Here is a 13076-nt window from a genome sequence, read left to right as displayed (position 1 = left end):
AACACTCAACACTGTGTTAACTGGCTTGCCAGCGTTCCTAGTTTGACTAACAGAAATAATTCACACGACTCAAAAAGAAATGGTACAGGCAACTCCCATTAGAGCAAACTCCTTGGGAGTAGCATTTTTTTTTGTTGTTACATCAAAATTTTGTAATATTGAAATTTCATCAAATCAAAAGGCAATTTTGCATCACATACTCTGATACATACTATTTTGGAACTACAGTCTTTACTTTGCTGAAACAAAATGTTCTTATACCCATGTTTGTTGTACAGGGAGCACCCTGTATATCCAAGCTGTTCTCTACCAAGGTGTCAAGGCCCTAAAGTTTCAAGGGTTTGATCATGGAAACCAATGATTCAGCTAGGAGCGAAAGACTTAAATGCATCAAGTGTCTTCACAGAAGTTCTGTTGAACTATGAAATCATCACTATCATTGGTCACCGATCAAAAGAACTTGAAAACCTTTTCAATTACCGACAAAGGTGAAAGTATATGATATTATGGAAAACACTGTTTTATAGTTTCTGTCACCAGCTTATCAAACAGCAGAATAAGCCATTAGTAATGCTGCTGATAATCTTGATGACTCCCTATGAACCATGCATCTAGTTTGCATGGTGAAATCTTGCAAGATCAAGGGATGAGGTAAAATACTTGCCTTTCTGAGTAGGCTCCTGCAAACTTCTTGGAAAGGAAATTCCAAATATGTCGTATCTGAGGGGGAACAAATATATAAAGGATTTTGCATTGAGCAGTTCACCAGAGATACCCAGATGCTTTAATCAATTTATCTTGACAAATCACAGGCATGTTAAAGAAAACGATATACACATATTTCCTGACAACCCTATCATGTTATGTATTGATCCTTAAACTATTTCCATTCTAGAAAGAAAGAAGACTTGTCTCGGTTAGGATTACAATCCTGGAAAAATTCACTAGTTTGATAAAACACATAACAAACAGCTCCCAATGCTAAAATGGTTTGCAAACGATCATAAGTGCATAATGAACCATGAACAGCAAAACTTCACTTTCTCAGGAATAATTATTTTCATGCTCCTACAATGAATGGTTTTATATTACCGGTACACACTGAAGTCAAGTCTGGCAAACATTTCACGGGCCAAGATGCTCACAAATAGTTAAATCTATTAGCAGAAATGTCTGCAATATGAAGATTAGTCTTGTTTTCTCTACATGATCGGAGAGATAACACTAGAGTTTTCAGGTATTTCAGAGATCTTGGTGGTTGTATGTCATCATTCTGATTCAAGAGTAGCAAATACAAGCAGATATCATCATTCAATACCAATGAGAACTCCTGTGTAACCTTCAGGTTGAGCAGTGCATAATTTACCACAAACACAAATCATTTTTGTTTTGCTAGTAAAAAGAAAATGTTCACTACAAGTTAATGCAAGCCTTACCAGCCCTTAGGCAATCACAAAAAAAAAAAACCCACAAAAAACTCTTGATATGAATGAACTCCACATGCACATAAATGACTAGATGCAAAATCTGCTATAGCAGCCAAACTAGTCCAACTAGAGCAAACACTCAAAAACATCACCCATATCAACACCTCCAGTTAGGCAGAGGAATCATGACTGTCAACATGAGATTTCACGCACATGATGGTGAGCTGACGGCTTTCTTTGTTATATTTGTTTTTAAAAAAAAAGATTTTGCCTTGCTCATGCACTGCTAATGATTCATATTTCCTGACCCACACAACATGATACTGTAAAATATATGTTACACTAGTATAAATTTGTAGCTTGTTTCTCCAACATGAGTAAGATGATCACAATGTTTTACTTTCCTGCGAAGACTCTGTACTTGTGGTTGATTTTTAAACCAGTATACATTATACTTTTCTTTTGTTTGCTTGGCTTTCTCCAGATTTACTTCAAGAAAATGCTCACATTAAAAGATCATTTCTCAAAAGTAGCTTTCTGCTTATGGGCACATTTCAGTGCATTATCAAACACACTTACTTTTACTTTTGGCTTGGATCCAACTTGTTTCCCTGTAGAGATATCAAGATTTTAAACATCTCTTTAATTCTAAAAATTCAGATATCACACGGGAGGACTGCTGATTTCATAGTCTGTATCAGTCCGCCCTAGTCGCTACACTGTGTATATAATCACAAAAATATCATATACAATAATGTAGGCTCATCACATACAGACATTCACAAGAAGAAACCATTTACACCAGGGACTATTTTACACTATAATGACCTAATAAGTACTTGATAAATCATCTTCTGAAACACAAGTTCATTCTTTGCTGGTCTATAAAATTGTTTTCAGATTGCTAAGTCAATTATGCAACTGACTGCTCTGTGAAATACATAAAACTCTAACAAGGTGACGTGCAAACTCATTTTGATCTGAAAGAGAAACTGCTTCATCTTGTTACCAGCACATTTTATCAATAAATGTACTCACTTTGTTAATACATGTACTCACCATGTGTAATCAGCAGCGTAGTGAAGCTTGGTCCTAATCAAAGAGAACATATGCACATGCCATTCAATCAATGCAAAAGGGAGACATACAAAATTCAGGCTCGTCTGTGTAAGCAGGAACTTGTTATCTGTATCAGTCCGCCCTAGTCGCTACACTGTGTATATAATCACAAAGAAATCATATACAATAATGTAGGCTCATCACATACAGACATTCACAAGAAACCATTTTAAAGGACAAGTTCACCTTCGTAAACATAAGGATTGAGAGAATGTAGCAATATTAGTACAACACATCATTGAAAGTTTGAGGAAAATCAGACAATCCGTTCAAAAGTTATGAATTTTTGAAGTTTTTGTGCAGTACCCGCTGGATGAGAAGACTACTGCAGTGTATGAATAACTTAGATGTCACATGCGTACAACAATAAAAGGAAAATATAAAGAGAATTTCACAAAATTCCATCTTTTGAAAAAAATACACATTCCCCTGACTCGTTACCGACAAATGTTATGGGTAATATTATTCCCCCTGCCTTTAGAAAGAGGCAAGTCAAGTGCTCTTTTATTATGCGAAAAAAGTGTAAATATGTTGAATTTTCTTTTACATTTTCTTTATACTGTTGTACGCACATGACTCACAAGCTGTAGTAGTCTCCTCATCCAGCGGTTCCAACACAAAAATTTAAAAAATTCATAGCTTTTGCATCGATTGTCCAATTTTCCTCAAACTTTCACTAATGTGTTCTACTAATATTGTTGCATTTTCTCAATCCTTATGTTTATGAAGGTGAACTTGTCCTTTAACAAGGGACTATTTCACACTATAATGACCTACCAAGTACTTGATAAATCATCTACTGAAACACAAGTTCATTCTTTGCTGGCCTATAAAATTGTTTTCAGATTGTTAAGTCAATTATGCAACTGACTGCTCCATTAAATATTAACACACTGAATGCAAGTCGATTTTTGGGCAAATGAGCAAGCTCATTTTAATCTGAGAGAGAAACTGCCTCATCTTGTTACCAGCATACATGTACTCACCATGCGTAATCAGCACAAAGCGTAGTGAAGCTTGATCCTAATCAAAGAGAACATATGCACATGCCATTCAATCAATGCAAAAGGGAGACATACATAATTTAGGCTGTGTAAGCAGGAACTTGTTATCTGTATCAGTCCGCCCTAGTCGCTACACTGTGTATATAATCACAAAGATATCATATACAATAATGTAGGCTCATCACTTACAGATAATTCCACAAAGCACTACTCACAATGCTAACAAAATGTAATACTCCAATGATATGCAAGAAAAGAATGTCATGGTTCTTCCTTGAAGTTGCACACAACTGTGTGCCAACAGATATTCTAGCCAAATTTTTCTGTCTGATATAGATCCCTGAAAAGAATGCAAATCATTAACAGTGTGATTATGGTATTGATCCAAGAAATATTGCCAGCTTTGTGATCTTTCTGTCCCACCACACTGACTGTTCATATCAAATGAAGCATGCCAGGTGAAGTGCGACTCAGTCTACATCTAATTACAACGAACAATATCTGCTTTCTCCTCGAGCAGGGAAAGCTGAACTTTAAAAAAAAAATCTCAGGATAAAGTAAGTCTTGATTGGTTTATTACACATTTTGAATGTTTTCGTTACTTTACTATTCACCACATGATCAAGGACAACAATGAATACTCCATCATATTTTACGATGCATTCAACAACAACAAAAAAATATGGTAAAACATTATTAGGTTTTGCTATTCATACCATCTCTCAGTGTCCTCATTTTGCTGTTACAGTCCTGGAAAGCAGCACTCTGTTAAGAAATAAATCAAAAGAAGTGTTAACTCCAAAGAGCACTCACCAACAGACAGACAACAGTTCATTTATTCTGACAGGTCTGTATCAGTCCGCCCTAGTCGCTACACTGTGTATATAATCACAGAGATCATATCCAATAATGTAGGCTCATCACATACAGACCATTTTGTTGCAAGGGGATGCCATTACTGACAATGCTCACCACATCCCAGAATGCAGGTAATCCTCAATAAAGCCCTACAAAAAGTTGTAATCAGGAACCAAACTTATAAAGGAACCGCAGCACCCAAAGGATTTACAACATCCATGCATCACATGCTTCTGGCTACTAAAATGTCTAAAATAAAGATGAAGCTTGACTGAGTGAACAGTCCAAACATGCTATGAATATTTTCAGCACATAATTCAATGATTACAGATAGAAAAGTAACATCAATCAAACATATCACTGAGTCACACATGAACTGCAAGACAAGAAGAACTGGAGCTGAAATACTACTACATACAGGCTTATAATGGCAGAGGATGCCGAGTCTAAAATTGTGATCAAATTAGGTCACTGATCTTTGAATAGTAGTAAAAGTGGATGTCAATGAAGACTTCTCGTTTCATAATTACCTTGTGCAAGTACGGAGCGGTAGATACAACCTAGAGCTAAACATCATGTTGGTTTTTCAGTCCATCTTGATCTCGCCTATGAAAAAATAAACAGGGAATAAAATCAACCTTTGTGCAGATGAGGTAACATGTCAGAAGGAATAAAGCACTGCTCTTCTACCATATATTGTGTGGAAGCGTGAATCTCAGCGATCTTGGTGATTTATTGTCATCACTCACTGTCAAGAGTAGCAAATACTGTCATCATAGATGCACTGCCTTCCACACTAAATTTCTTTTTTTTTGCATAACACAACACAAACATACATTGCAGAGGAAGAAACCATGCATTTTACGTGCTAAGCGAGAAGGGGTCTTGAAATAAGCTAGTTGTAACATGTAATCATTATTATCATTTATTTATCTTGATTTTTTTACTCTCACATCATTCAAACATGAAATCTTTTTAATATGATTAAGAAAAAGAAATTTTCATTTTGGGCCTCAGAAGAAATACAGCAGGTATTGAAAGAAGTCAGGAAGAAAATTTTCTGGGAATCTTATATCCCTATCATCAAAATGGAAGCAGTATGATCATTACTAATGCACACAAGTTGATCTGATCAAATAGTCGCCTGCCTTTAAAGCTTGTGAAAAGTACAAGAGCTTCAGTCAAATGGGTCCTATTCCACATGCTTGGAGTTTATCTGAGCAATTCTGATGAGTTTGCATAACACTTGTAAGCATTATTCATTTTACAAAGAATCATATATCTTTTGAAAGTTTCTCTATTTTCACAAATAAGCACATACTGACCCATCTTAGTCATCCACTGAGTGATCATATAATCAGCCACTGGGTGGAAGAATAGTCACCATTTCAAGACTTCAGCATCTGTGAGAAAACAATGATATTACTTCACTGAAGCAATTTCAATTAGAAAGTGGACTAGAAGGCCATATGAAGCAGGATACAAGTCTGAAATTGAATGTGCTTTAGCTCAATTTGTACTAAGTTCACAAAAGAAATAAATATACCTTCAAATTGTTATCAGTTTCACCTTAGGTATATTTCTGCAAAAATGCAATTCCATCCCCATAAACAAAAATAAATAAATGAAAAAAGAGCTTATCTACAGACTAAAATTCTGGATGGAGCTCTTTGGTGCTGTGATTTACTCGGTACTTGAAACGTTGGTTCACAACGGATCAGTAATTGTAGATGCCAGAATAAAAGCAATGCACGTAAACAGCCATGCGGAACTTGATTACACCTACATACTCAGAACTGTACACATCACATGCATCAGTTAGCCATTGTCTCACATGACATATCATCACAGGATGATCTCAGCGTCCCTATCTTGGCTTCAACTCATCATTGCATGAGTGTGCAAAAACAGTTGTCAAGAAAACTGCATCCCAGAATGGGCAATATGCAGTATATGATTGTACAGGCTAAATCCCACATCAGACAAGACTTACCATATTTCTCTTGCTGGCCACCTTGGTAATCGTCTTCAGATCACATGTATGCCTAGAGCAGTAAACGAAAAAGAGTTTGATATAGTGCGTAGAACGAGGAAGCCGCAGAGTCAGACGTATCAAGATTTCAGTCAATGCTAGTGACACATCAGTCCTATCGATCCACCGAGTTTCTCTGAGGAAATAATCATGGCTGATTCATATGTCCCTATCAGAGATGTCATCATTTGTGTCACATGACCTGAGGTTCTACGCAAAGTTTTATCTTTTCCAGTTCATACATACCTCATTACAATCATTCATAAACTATGAAGTCACTGAAAAAAATCTTTTAGATACACAATGCAAAATCACATTTATCTGTACTCTTCAAAACATAATCATCAAACACACAGGACAGTGTTGTATGTTACTGTTATTCCTTGAATAAATACTGAAGATATGCTATTTCTACAAAGTACACACACGTGGAATTATGAAAAAATGATCAAAACCTTATTTTGCAAGTCATAAAGTCATTTTTTCCCGAAATCCATTGTTTTAATGATGCTTTGCAGCGGGAAGTTTAAGTTTTCCAAACTCTGCCATAATTTGGTGCTCAATGAATAAAATCACACCTTACCTGAATGTCAAGGTCCTGTGACGACATATCTTGCAGTGCGCAAACTGGTAACAAACAGACAATGAATGCATTGATCAACATTTCTGGACATATTTCATAATTTCTCATTACATACAAGCTTCTCTGGACACGTTGTTGACACATCAGTCCTATCAACTTTTTCTTTGTATTAATCACACTGGATTCATTGATCTGAGCATAATGTCATCCTCTGTGTCAACAATCACAAGAACTCACTGGTGTTAAATTTTACTGCCTTTCCCATGACATCTTGCAATTAACTCGGTGAAGATGGACTGATTTTCCTACAACACCCATTTCCCATTTACCCCAGCCCAAGAACACTCGCTACTAGACTTCAACAGGTTAAAGATTTAATGTAACCAAGTGTTACAGTTCAAGATACAATGTAAAACTAAGGTACAATGTAAATATGAGATACAGACAACACAAACTTTCCACTGATCTCAAAGTTCATTCATTAAGTTCCTCACCGTGTCTCTTCATTGTGGCAGCAAGTAATCGTGATGACATTGTCCTGCAAACGAAAAGACCATCAAATTAAATTACTGTAACACTACATCTTACCACATAAGAGATTTCATAATTTGACATATATAGATATTAGGTTATCTACGTGTAACACATTTAAACCCTCGTGTTCTGTTTTCACTCATATCTCAGATGATATCTGCCCTGAAATACTGCATACATTACAAGCAATCAATACACTTGATACACTGATGATGTACTTTAATTCAAATAGTCTGCGGTACTTTTATTTTCACAAGAGTTCTGAAATGTGATTGAACTTGACCCATCTCACTCCCCCCCCCCAACCCAGCAGAATGCAGAGGATGACTCTAAGTGTTCTTCAATTTGTCTCCCTCTTTACAAATGGAATTTGTAAGACTGCAACTGCTGATCTACATTTTAACAAACAGTGGCAGTTGTAATCTCACAAATCTAATTTGTATTGTACAGAGGGAGGCAACTTGAAGAAAACTCATACCTCAATCTTCACCCCTCTATGCAATAATGTCTAGGCCTGCTTTCATTTAGGGTTGTTACGAATGTTAATATTACACCTCTAGGCTCTGGCCTTGCCAGGAGGAATAGTTTATAACAAATTTCTATGTACATGTATTAGCAGCTCTGATCAACAGATCAAAGTAAATTTTACTGAGACAACTTATCCTGACTGGAGGGGCAACACATCAGTCCTATCGATCCAGTGAGTTTCTCTGAGGAAATAATCATGGCTGATTCATATGTCCCTATCAGAGATGTCATCATTTGTGTCCGCCCTCCTCTAGAAATCTACACTTTGAATTTGATTCTTTAACATTATATCTCAAAAGAGTAAAATTAGACATTGGTAAAAGATTAAACCTAGTTAAAGGGATAGTAGATTCTATATGGCCTTTTTTACGATCAGTGGTGTAACTTTTGTACTCGGAGGGTCAAAATTTCAAACAAAATATTTTTTCATTATTCTGTTTGATTCCTGTTTGAAAGTATTCAAATTTTTGAAAAAATAACATTTCAGACCTTAAAGCTGAAGGGTTATTGGTGTAATTTAAGGAAAACCCTGGCACCTGAAGTAAATTTAAGCAAAATTTTGCTTTCATGAATTGCACCATATTGACAAAACTCTGTAGTCAAAATTCACCATGCAAAGTTTATATGGTTAACAACAATATATAGTTTGTGAATCAAAACTATTTGGGGGTTGAATAAAAAGTGAATTTAAAAAAAAATACATGAGATTTATAAATTTTTGCTAAAAATACCAATTGACATGTAATTTTTAAGATTTCAACTATTTATTGGAGGGCAGGCCAGGTCAAACTCTTACTATGACAAGTCTTTAAGAAGGGCTACCTATCTATGTAGGTTAAATGAAATTCCAATCATTTGTTTAAAACTTGGATTTTTCACACATGGATGTTTCGGAGGTGACAGTTAACATATTAGAATGTTTCGGAGGTGACATTAATATTAACACTCACTTTTTTTGAGAATAAGTGAGAATAACACAAAAACTTCTTCTTTTTATCAATGTTTCTAATAATTGTAACTCGAGAACAAGAAATTAACTCCTGTTTCAAGCAGATAAACCACACAGAACAAGTGTTTTTTTACACTTCATTAATTAGCACGGGTACCGGTAGTTTGCCTTCCAATTGGACGAAGGATGTAAGCTAAATATTGAAATCTTAAGAAACATGGCATTCCATTTTCTACCTTAACTTGAGATGAGGGTGTGAGATCATTTTAGTAATGTTTCTTTGCTCTCAGAACATTTTATTCCACAACACCAGGGAAGAATCACTTCATTTCGGAGGTGACATTCAATGTTAACATTGTTTTAAAATGTTAATTTACAGTAAGAATTTAACGGACATAAACTAGATATTGTAACCCGAAGAAACATGGCATTCCATTTTCTACCTTAAATTGAAATGAGGGTGTAAGATCATTTCAGTAATGTTTCTTTACTCTCAGAATATTTTATTCCGCAACACCAGGGAAGAATAACTTTGTTTCGGAGGTGACATTCAATGTTAACATTGTGTTCATGTATTCATATAGTTTGTCCCCCCCAAAAAAATTTGTAATTAGACTTTTGCATTGATAGCACCCAATATGATTAAATCAGCTAAATTCTACTTTGAGGTCTTAAATCATAACATTTTAGCTCTATTTTGCAGAATGCCCCAGTCAATTTGGTTACGTGATCTCAAAGAAATGTGGATTGTTATAAAGGATGTCAGGAGTCTGATTCTTCCAAGTTTAGCACTTGGATGCTCTTGGTACTGCATGTTAGTGTGTAAACACTTGCAGAACTTGGAGGGAAGGGATTCCTCACATGCTCTACAAAAAAACTAAATTCTCTTTGACCTTTGAAGCAAATTGAATGGGGTTTTCTGTAAGGTGTGGGCAATGAGTTAAAGTTTCAATCCCTCACATTGTATTTTAGATTGATTCACTATCTTTAAAGTTATCATTGCGGAGGAGGATACCACTGTAATTTTTTGGCGGGGACATACGGTATGAATACCAAAAGCAAAAATTCTTATTTGACTTGTGTACGTTTTTGTTTGCACATAGTTTTATAAATAGATTAATTCAAGGATGTTCATGAATTCTTCATCATCCTTGATAGCCACCATACAAATGTTATAATACTGGTGAAAGGTGTTTGGTTCATCTGGGATAAATTTTCTATACACCAGATTCATTTAAACTGTTGACACTACTAAACTATATTTTACATATCATTTTGAATTGATTGAAAATTACCTGCAAATCATGCATATTTAACAGTCACTTTTGAGAGTAAAAAGTATAAGATAAGAAAACCCATTTTATTGTTTTTGGGGTGACACAACACAGAGACAACCCAACTTCTCAGGTGTCAACTATTTAGTGAACATTCATGTCTTTCCTCATGGCTTTAATTTTCAAATATAAGCTCTTTCTTTCAGTTCTTACTTGTTATTTTGTTTGTTTATTCTCTTTCATGATAATAGATACCAGCTCATATTTTCTTTGAGATTGTAATTCATACTAATCTTTAACAGGTTTTTACAGTTTGGTTAAGACAACAGTTTGTGTTTCCCAGCTGAAGAGAGCAGCATAATGCTTTTCTGTGAACTTGAGGGGAAAATTTGTTTTTGTTCAGTAATTTTCCCCATCAACTTCACAGAAGGTCCCGGACACAAACTGGTCTCAAATAAACCTATGAGGGACCGAAACTGGAAAAAGACAAGTTCACCTCAGTAGACATGAGGGTTGAGTAAATATAGCAATATTTACCCATCAGTGAGAGTTTGAGGAAAGTAAGGCAATCCGTTCCAGAGTTATGGATTTTTAAAGTTTCTGCTCAGTCAAAGCTGAATGAGAAGACTTCTATAGCTTGTGATGTCACATGTGTACAAGGATATAGAGAAAGTATCAAGAAAATTCAACATTCTGTATTTTCACTTTTCTTGCATAACAAAAGAACACATGACTTCTCTCTTTTGGAAGGCAGGGTGAATAATATTGCCCTAAAATACATCAGAGCAAGTTGAAAAAATGTGCACTTTTTTCAAAAAGTAAAGTTTTGTGAAATTCACTTATATTTTCCTTATATCGTTGTATTGTATGCATGTGACATCATACACTGTCGTAGTCATCTCATCCAGCAGTGATTGCGCAGATATTTAAAAAACCCATGACTTTTGAATGGATTGTCCAATTTCTCCCAAACTTTCAATATGTTATACTAATGTTGTTGCATTCACTCAATCCACATGTATATGAAAGTGGACTTGTCCTTTAAGAAACCATTTTCTTTTCCTTGAAATTCCAGTACTTAAAGCCAAATTCTGAGATAAAACATAATAACAAAACAAGGTAAACACCTCATCAAAATTATACTGAAATAGAACTACAAATCTTGTTTTTTTATCTTTCCCTTTCCAGTCCTCGGGACTTGTTCCTCTGTTCACTTTAGTTGTCACATAACTTGAATAATCTTAAAAAAATACAATGTCATAAACAGTTGGTTCAACTTGGAAAATGTAATAATTATTGTCATATTAAAAAAAAAAAAAATCACATACTTTTGTTTATGATTACCACATTGTACGTGGAAAAACAACAACTAAGAATTCAAGAACAAGTTGTGCACCAGCTATAGGCATGTGGCCTTTTTGTGAAGTTTGATTATTTGATGATTTTGTTTTTTTACATTCTTTTTTTTAATGATTGTGGACTAGGGCATGCATGAACTGCCACATGTATCACTTTGGTATCAAGGGAATTCTGGTGAGCTATGTATAAACAAGTCACTTCTGTTGTGAGGATTTTGTAGATATTAAAAGTATTAGAAAATGTTAATAGTGAAAAGGAACTGAAGTCCTGCCTTTCACTATCACATAACAATATGGTGTTAACAAACAATGTCACCTCCGAAACACAAGAAAAAGCAACCTACATGGAAAGCTGTGATTGGTAAATCTTCACAACTAAATTGCTTGTTGGAAATCAAGCTTCTAAGATGAAAGCATCTATATGTTTACTTAACTAAAGCAGGAGAAATGATCTTGATTACAATATTATATATACAACAGAAGGGTGTATTTTGTGCATTCTCATTGTTAAAAAAAGTGAAAAAATGTAAATTTGCCCTAAAACGTACAGTCTAGCAATAAAAAAAAGAGTGAGAGTGTGGTAGTTGATTTCTTCACTTTGAGACTTATGTTACTAAAATAAATGAAACCATTGGTGTACATGATATGGTTTCTCTTCAACAGAAATGAACAAAAAATCTTGTTAACAGTGTTTTGTCACCTCCGAAACAGTAATTTTTAGTTTTTAATGGATCTTTTTTTAATCCCTAGAAAATTCTCACTTCCTGTTGCCATATTACTATTGTCATCCAAAAGAGATTCCTGTCAATTGGGCAGAATCAAACAAAATTGCTTTGTCTTCAAGAAATTATCAAATATAATATGCTTGTTGTTTCGGAGGTGACAAGTGTTTCGGAGGTGACAAGTGTTAACGGAAAATTGTAAATTGCTCCGAAATGAAAACAACAGGCTATATTTCTACTACCTTCCTTCAGAGATAATGTGAGGGGATATGTTACATTTTTGCAAATGTAATGTATAACTGATGTCAAGAATAAAAAAAATAAATACATAAATCCATTGTCTCGGAGGTGACAGAAATGTTAACGGAAAAGTTATATAAATTTATAAACGCTCACCAAAAAATGATAAGTTATTTGAATTAAATAATCTTTGGATCAAAGTTAAGTCAGATTGATTACTATTTTGTTTTGATGGAAATTAGCAAAGTTGAATTTTATAATTGTGAACAAGAGCTAACTCAAAAGAGGGGTTAATTGTTAACGGAAAATGTCACCTCCGAAACATAAAGTTTGGACAATTTCAGTATTTAAAGAAGACAAAGCAGAACCTGGTAAACATAATAGTTCTTAATGTTGGATACCTGTCTATCACAACAGCAACAAAAATAATGAAAAGGAATAAACAATT

At 34.7% G+C, this 13076-nt stretch overlaps 1 long non-coding RNA gene and 3 other non-coding genes across 4 annotated transcripts; all 4 read right to left on the bottom strand.

The window, feature by feature from the left end:
• Positions 1-354: 354 nt before the first annotated feature.
• LOC139715762 (small nucleolar RNA snR60/Z15/Z230/Z193/J17) lies at positions 355-443 on the bottom strand. Its single transcript, XR_011709863.1, has one exon. It is a non-coding gene; the product is annotated as a small nucleolar RNA snR60/Z15/Z230/Z193/J17 (small nucleolar RNA).
• Positions 444-663: 220 nt separating this feature from the next.
• Positions 664-7550, bottom strand: LOC139715757 (uncharacterized). Its single transcript, XR_011709860.1, has 10 exons — positions 7518-7550; positions 7024-7067; positions 6402-6453; positions 5734-5811; positions 4939-5014; positions 4267-4315; positions 3533-3569; positions 2487-2519; positions 2007-2038; positions 664-720 (listed from the first exon to the last, which is right to left on the bottom strand). It is a non-coding gene; the product is annotated as an uncharacterized lncRNA (long non-coding RNA).
• LOC139715761 (small nucleolar RNA SNORD24) lies at positions 1239-1317 on the bottom strand. Its single transcript, XR_011709862.1, has one exon. It is a non-coding gene; the product is annotated as a small nucleolar RNA SNORD24 (small nucleolar RNA).
• Positions 5120-5190, bottom strand: LOC139715760 (small nucleolar RNA SNORD24). Its single transcript, XR_011709861.1, has one exon. It is a non-coding gene; the product is annotated as a small nucleolar RNA SNORD24 (small nucleolar RNA).
• Positions 7551-13076: the final 5526 nt, after the last annotated feature.

This window comes from Diadema antillarum, unplaced genomic scaffold (assembly GCF_040938485.1).
Source record: "Diadema antillarum isolate AM-2024a unplaced genomic scaffold, OU_Dant_1.0 scf00000054, whole genome shotgun sequence".
NCBI classification, from domain to species: domain Eukaryota; kingdom Metazoa; phylum Echinodermata; class Echinoidea; order Diadematoida; family Diadematidae; genus Diadema; species Diadema antillarum.
The sequence above is the reverse complement of the archived record's forward strand: the minus strand, read 5'-3'. Positions and strand labels throughout refer to the sequence as shown.